The sequence below is a fragment of the Gavialis gangeticus genome, unplaced genomic scaffold (assembly GCF_001723915.1).
Source record: "Gavialis gangeticus isolate Ggan-Ray unplaced genomic scaffold, GavGan_comp1, whole genome shotgun sequence".
Lineage (NCBI taxonomy): Eukaryota > Metazoa > Chordata > Crocodylia > Gavialidae > Gavialis > Gavialis gangeticus.
In genome coordinates this window covers 15,932,369-15,939,904 of record NW_017728994.1, presented here as the reverse complement: position 1 = coordinate 15,939,904, position 7,536 = coordinate 15,932,369, and the positions used below count along the sequence as shown (strand labels likewise).

At 50.0% G+C, this 7,536-nt stretch overlaps 1 protein-coding gene across 1 annotated transcript in view; it reads right to left on the bottom strand.

Moving 5' to 3' along the window:
- ZCCHC24 (zinc finger CCHC-type containing 24) overlaps window positions 1–7,536 on the bottom strand; it is a 285,478-nt gene that overhangs the window by 272,897 nt on the left and 5,045 nt on the right. The window lies entirely within an intron of this gene.

The following is a 7,536-nucleotide window of genomic DNA, read 5'->3' as shown; positions in this document are numbered from 1 at the left end:
CCCTCCATTCCTCTGAGGAGGGAGTCCCCTATGACGATGACTTGCCGTCTCTTCCTCTGGGTCACTGGATGATGCTCAGGACGTATGGATGCCAGCTTGTTGGATGAGAACGTGGCTTCCTCCCTTACTCCTTCCTCACGCCCAGTCTCCTCCAGCACTGCCAGGGCCACATACCTGTTCCCCAGTTGTACTGGGGTGACAGTTGATGCAGCTGCACGCCACCTGGCCCTGGAGGTGACCGTCCTCCATTCGCCTGCTGCAGACTCCTGGGTGGTGACAGCCTGAGGGGACAGGCCGTGCAGAGAGAGAAAGTACCTGTCAATCTCGTCCTCCATGGCCCTGATCCCCCGCAGCCTGGTCACCTCTGCCTGGAGTTCTCTCACCTGCCCCTCCAGCGCTGCAATCCTGGCACAGGTGGGTCAGGTGAGAGAAGCCTTCGTTCACATGTCCGCCCCCCGGCCCCAGGCACCAAGCCAGGCAGCCCCCACAGGCAGGTGGCCCCACCTGCGTGGAAGCCTTACTGGTCCCCGGGCCAGGAGGCAGCCGTGGGGCAGGAGCCCTGGCTGCACTCCGTGTGACAACTCCCATGCTGTCACCCCCACTCATTTACCTGGAGATGACTGCTGCTGCTGCCGCTGTTGGCTCTTCTGCTGCCTGCAGCCTCCTTTGCGCGTCTCCCTGCGCGAACCCTGGCACAAACTCTGGCGTGCCCCTAAAGAGCGCGCCTGTTTGCACTGCCTGTTCGTGCAGCTCCTGCCCGGTGCAGCTAAATGGGGCCAGGCAGGGAAAGAATCCCCTGCCAGATCACCCGCACCTGGCCCCACTCGCTCCCTTCCCCTTCCCCGGCCTTCCTCCTCCTTGCCGCAGCTGTTCCTCAGCTGCGGATCGTTGCTGCTGCTGTGGCTGCTGCTGCTGTTGGTGCTGCTGGTGCTGCTGCCGCCTCAAGGGTCAGGGGACACTGGGGACACGTGCGCTCCCTCCGGCGTCCTCAGCACAACTGCCTTGTGTCCTCAGCACAACATCAGTGAGCGTTCCACAGGATGAAATTCCATTCAGACCAACCACCGTATTTGTGGCATCAAGAAGCATGCTTTCCTTGGTTGCCTTCTTTTGGGATCGCCTGAACTTCTGATTCAGTGTTATCTTGCATTTGGATGATGTCATTCAGCATCAGGGAAATGGCATGTGTTATTTCTGTGGCTCCCATCACAGCTATAGCAAGTTCCCATGGATGAAGAACTGTGCACTGATGGTGACTTCTTGGGAGAATTCCTTTTGCGCTTGGTGGGGGTCAGTTAACATTGTTTTTGCAAACAACATCTGAATTTCCTTTGAACAGCAGGATGCAGCTTCATGAGTAAGTGCTTCTTCTTGATCAGTGGAGACCTTTAAGTTTTGCTTCACAAAGAGTCTGCATTGTAAAGCTTCAAATCAAACCCTGCATGAGTCATCCTTCAGCAAAGACTCAAGACTAGTACCAAAATTATAGTTCTCAGATAAAAGAAGCAACTCAGCTACTGCTGGTCTGCTACTGCTACTAAGGCAGCGAGGGTAGATTTGTACCCTTTGGACTGACTAAATCAGGGGTGTATATCATATGCAGAGGCTTTACTTCATCGGACACTGTGAAGAGACTGCAGGAAGCAAAGCTGCTAAACAGAAAATAATGATTGGAATTCAAGGGAAGGTAAGGGGTAAGGAAAAATAAGGGGGACTGTTGAGGGAGACAAGGCGGGTAGGAGAGAAAAACTAAGCAGGTAACCCATACAGCGACAGGGCATTTATAAAAGCTAATTCAAGTAATGGGATAAAAAATCCATAGTCTCAGTTTAGACCATGATTAACACAATCCAGTCTGTGGATGATTTGTTGTTCTGCAATTTCCTCCTCAAGTTTATTTTTTAAACTAACTTAGTGGTTGAAGAACCACTACTGTAAGATCAGTGATGGAAGGTTCAGGGAAGGTAAAGTGTTCTGCGGCAGGCTTGCCTGTCTTTCGGGTATTGATGTCAGATCAGTGCTCATGCATTCTTACAGGTAGAGATCACCCCTATAGATAGCAAAGGGGTACTGTAAACAGGTGGTAATATATATGAGGTGTAGGTAAATGACCCTTGGATGATATCATCGGTGTTTTTTGGTCCAGAGATGTCTGTACTGATGAGAGGGCACAGATAGCATTTGGGTCTAGAACAAGGATGGTGCTTTGGTGAGAATAGGAGTTGGGTAGTTCATTGCTGGAAAGATACCATTTGAACTTTGGGCGGGGGGCAGGGGGTGCTATCTGTAAGCCAGGACAGGTTTGTCCCCCATGGCTACCTTGAGATGGCAATCACTTTTCAGAGGGGTTGGAGGTCATTAATGAAGTGTCTGAAGCAGGCATGGGCAAAAAATGGCCCACAGGCTGGATCCAGCTCACCAGGACATTCTTTCCATCCTGCAGGGCTCCTAAAAAAAATTAGAAAATGCATATTTATCTGCTTCTGGCTGCCTGTCAAAGATTACAAGAGCCTGGCGCAGTAGCCAGCAAGGCCAGCCTGGCCCCGCCCCATCCCAGCTACCTCCCACCTCCACCCCTCCAACTGGAAGTCTCTGCCTGCCATAGCTTCCCTGCACACTGCTGGCTGCTCCAGCAACACATGGCCCCCAACTACATCATTGGACCTCAGGAGCACAGGGTTGCACAGGCACCCCAGGACCAAGAGCAGGAGGGTGCTTGTGCGTCCGTCTGTGTGTGTGCACGTGTGTTTCTCTGCAGTGAGGGAGGGGGGGAGAGACACAGCAATGAGGAAGGGAGAGACTGTGTGTGTGTGTGTGTGTGTGTGTGTGTGTGTGTGTGTGTGTGTGTGTGTGTGTGTGTGTGTGTGTGTGTGTGTGTGTGTGTGTGTGTGTGTGTGTGTGTGTCCACACGTGCGTTCATACGGCGAGTCTCACATGCACCCACACACCCCACATTGCCATACATGCAGGCCCCAACACCCACACCCCCTCACATACCTCAGCCATCCTACAAAGGGTGGTTTACCTCTATCTACAAGTACCGTATCTCTTTTAACCATAGTGACAGGGCTGGGACTGGACGTGACCAGACTGACAGGGCTGGGACTGGATGTGACCCAGGGACAGGGGCAGGGCCCATGTGGAGGCAGCTGCCAGGCACCCATGTGTCTCCCTGGTGCGCTGCCCCCACCACCAGGCACCGCCCCCCCACACACACACTGGGCACAGCCATGTGATGCACCCTCCTCCAGGGGCTGAGGGCTGAGTCACCATGTGGTGCTAGCCCCTGCTGAGGCCAGAAATCCTGCCAGCTGTCAAGGAGATAGGTGCAGGGGCTTCTGGGTTCTGGGGCCCTGCACCTCTGGCTGCTGATAGGCAAAACTCGTGACATGGGTGCTTGTGCAACTGACTGTGTCTGTCTTAGGGCAGACAGGGTTGAAAACTGCAGGCTTCCTAGGCCCTGCTGCAGCCATGAAGCCTGCTAGCTGTCAAGGAAATTGGTACAGGAGGAGCCTGGATTCTGAGACCCTGCACCTCTAGCTGCTGTCAGGCAAAACTGGAACACACAGCTCAGTTACTGACACCAAGGCAGAAAGCAGGGCAGTTCAAACAATGCTGCCTTTTATGCAGTTTTTCCATCCCTCCCCGAGAGCACTGGGATTGGAAGAGACCTCAGGGAAGGGTAAGAGTCATTGGCCAGCTACACAGTCAATAATGAGAGCAGTCCTTTTCTTGCCTTCACCCCTCTTCCCCCTCCCTCTCCATACTTGAGTTCCTGTTTCCCTTCAGGCAAGCCCAGCTTGAGCTTCATAGTATCATAGTCATAGTAGCTAGGGTCGGAAGGGACCTAAGCAGATCAGCAAGTCCAGCCCCCTGCCTTGGGCAGGAAGGGATGCTGGGGTCATTGTGGCAGGGCACTGTGTGTGCCTGCCACTTTAAGGCCCTGGAGCTGGCAGCCTCCAGGTGCCTAATGAGGGCAGCCATTTTAGGTCCAGGGCTGCCTATATAAACAAGGCTGTTTGGCTGCTGGAGGTCAGGCAACAATATTGCCTGGTTAGAGGGCTGTTGAGTTTCATCCAGATGTAAGGGAGGAGCTGTAGGGGATGGTAAGGAGGCTCCTGGTCCTGGGTAAGACCTAAAACTGTACCCTGCTGGGAGTGGGTGGCCTGGTGGGGCTCTCAGTGGCACGGGAGCCCCCAGGAAATGCCAGGCCAGTGATCACCCCAGTGGGTTGGGGCACCTTAACCCCTAGCCCCCACCCCTGGGTGGGTTACCCCTTTATGTGTAGGGCCCAGGGGGTGGACCTCTAGAGAGAGTGAGGGGCTAGAGACTCAGTACTGATTGAGAGAGTACCCTTGACTGGCCCATGCTGGGGCCAGGACCAGACCAGTCAAAAGGGCCAGGGGCCCACTGCGAGGGATGCCCGAGAGCCGAGGGCCAGGGGTCCCAACTGGCCTGGAGGGCTGGTAGCCAAAGGTCCCGGGGGGACCACACCCGAGAGGGGAAAATGACTTCAGGGAGCTACATAGCCTGCATGAAGGCGGAGGAGGCCACCTGATGAGAGGACTCTAGGTTGGGGTTCAATAGGAGGATTCTGGGGCCCAGAGTGGGGGCCAGTGAACATTGAGATGCCATCAGCAAGGCTTGGGCTGTGGTGTAGGGGAGGAATGGAGCTGCAGGTAGCGCCCCCTAGCAGTGGGGCAGTAAATGAGCAGCCTCCCGCTTAATTATATCTATCAAGTAATTATTAAGATCAAGGCATGGCAGGAAAGAAAGCAGGCAGTTAGCCTAAGAACAGGTGGGCAGGCTACGTGAAGATCAGCCTTGAGTAGGCCCCCTGTTACAATCATATGACCCCAGTAAGGTGTCTATCCAGCCTCCTCTTAAAGACCCCCAAGGTAGGAGTGAGCCCCACTTCCCTTGGAAGTTGGTTCTAGGTCCTACCCACCCTAACCATAAAGTAATACCTCCTGATGTCTAGACTGAACCTGCTCTCTATCAACTTGTGGCCGTTATTCCTAGTTACCCCATGTGGTGCCCAGGGGAACAGGGCATCTCCTGTTCCCTGCTGATGCCCCCCTCGATGAATTTGTAGACAGCCACCAGATCCCCCTCAGCTTTCTCTTGTGGAGACTGAATAGGTTCGGCCCCTCTAGTCTTTCCTCATATGGCCCTGCTGCCCCCAGTCATGTGAGTGGCCCTCCTCTGGACCCTCTCAATGCTAGCCACATCTCTCTTGAAGTGCGGCACCCAAAACTGGATGCAGTACTCCAACTGTGGCCTGACCAGTGCTGCATAGAGGGGGAGGATCACCTCCCTGGACCTGCTTATGATGCATCTGTGGATGCATGACAAGGTGCAGTTAGCCTTACAAAACTCAAAATGTTTTGACTTGCTTCGTTTTGTTTCAAGGCCATTTCAAAGCTCTGTGTTTTGTTTTGGTTTTGCTGTTTCAAGCTCAAAACGAGTCAAAGCAGCATTGAAACGAAGCTGCCAGCGAAATTTTGCACAGCCCTTCTGAACAGCAGTCTCTCGGTGGCACCATGTGGATTTGGGGCTGAAAGTGGGGCTTCATAATTGTGTATGTGGTGGTGGGGTGGGTGGAGAATGAGCTGCCCAGGAGCTAAGCCATACTTTTATTCCCTGCTCCCCACCGCTGCCCTGATTGAAAATGTTGCATTTGCTGGGCCTAACAAAAATGAGAGCACAGAATTTATGCAGACTCTAGAGAGAGGCTAAGGAAGTCACAACACAGGGAAAGGGTGTAATTCTGTGTTTGAGCATTCATTTGTACTTCATTTGCTTGCATGGTCTTAGAAGTAAGATTGAATACAGAGTAGGACTAAATGTATGAGGCAGAGTGGGTTTCCTGTCTGAATGCAAATAAATCACGTCTTCTGTTTTTTCCGAAATGTGGGTGCAGCCACTACAGGGGGAAATTCTTCTTCAAAATGTCCAGGCAATATTCAGGGGTGCAGCTATTACATGTATGGCTATTATTTGTTGAAATATGGCAGTTTAAAGTTTCTTCTCTCTGGGTTCTTGTTTATATATTTGCATGTACTGGGGGACAAACATGAGGTATGCATGTTTATAGTGACTGTTCTCCTTTGCCAACTTCAGCTAGTGAAATGGTAACATTTCATAGAGAAAAAAATTCTCCATTAAAAGTTTTGATTCCTGAGGGCACACACCTCTCATGTATTTTGATAAGGTATGTGGGAACCTATTTACAAAGTTGGCAGCTCTTACATTTAAAAGAGAACTGCATAGCTCATGGACAGTTCAAAGAGGGGTAGTATTCTCATTTATAGTACATTTTAGAGAAGAGGAAATGAAGCCCAGAGAGGCTAAGTGACTTACTTAAAGTCATACATATGTCTTTGGCAAAGCAGGAAGTTGATGCCTGACATCTAGACAATTCTGATCATCATAGAGAGAGGCAATGAATGCTAAGCTAGCTACTTTTGTTTTGTTCTGTTTTGTTTTATTTGTAATCTCTTAGACTTCCCCTTCTTCAGAAACATTTCTTTTAAAACAACTTCCTGAAAAACTATGATTTAAATGAAGACAGAAGGTGGCACAAATCCAAAGATAAAAAAGTAGGAGGAAAAATATAAATATAAAAAAATTAAATGGACAATGCTAAGAGGTGTGTGACAATCCCTACGTTGATAATTTTGCTGTATGTCCACAAAATGTGACAGGTTTGTCTATATAGCTGTGATGTTGAATTGATTTAGTTAATATGGTGCAACTTTGTGTGGGGCCTCCTTAAACTAAAGTAAGTCTGTCCATGCTAAGGAGGCTTTGCCAGTTTTTCTAAATCAGTTTCCAAACTGATTATACTTGTGCACAAAGCATGGAATAGAGGTTGCATTTTTTTAATTGTAAATTCTTTGAGGCAAAGTACTGTCTTTTGGTACATGATTATATAGTCCCCTATACAGTATGGCATGGATCCATAATTGGTTCTGAACTGACATGCTAACATTATATAAATTGATAGTAACTCCCTTTTCATGTGTTGCCTGAATGATTCAAAGTCTTGGATTTCTATGGGCTTTGTACCAAGTCCTTAAGGAATTATTAGATTATCTTGCATCGCACAGCTTCTTCTTTCTGTGCCTCACCTGCCCTATCTGCAAAAAAAAAAAAAAAAAAAAAAAAAAGGGTGAGGGATTATATTTATCTTCCTCAGAGTTATTGGAAAGCAACAGTTATTGACATTTATCAAGATTAATATCATTGGCAAAACAAAGGTTGTTAATTTCTCATCAGCAGGGATCCAGGTTTTCTGTTTCCCATGGAAAAATGGAGAAAACCACAAATTCCCTGTTTTTATTGGAGAAAATGCGGATTTCTCTTTTTAGCAGAGAAATCCACAGATTCTGTGCTTTTGCAAAGTGCTCTTGTACTCTGGCACAGCTCCAGCCTGCAGGAGCCAATTGCAAAAAGGGCAGGAAACCCCCAGCCCTGCCCAGAGGGAGAGGGGGGAGGGCAGAGCCTGAGCCTCAGAGTCAGCCAAGGCTGGGC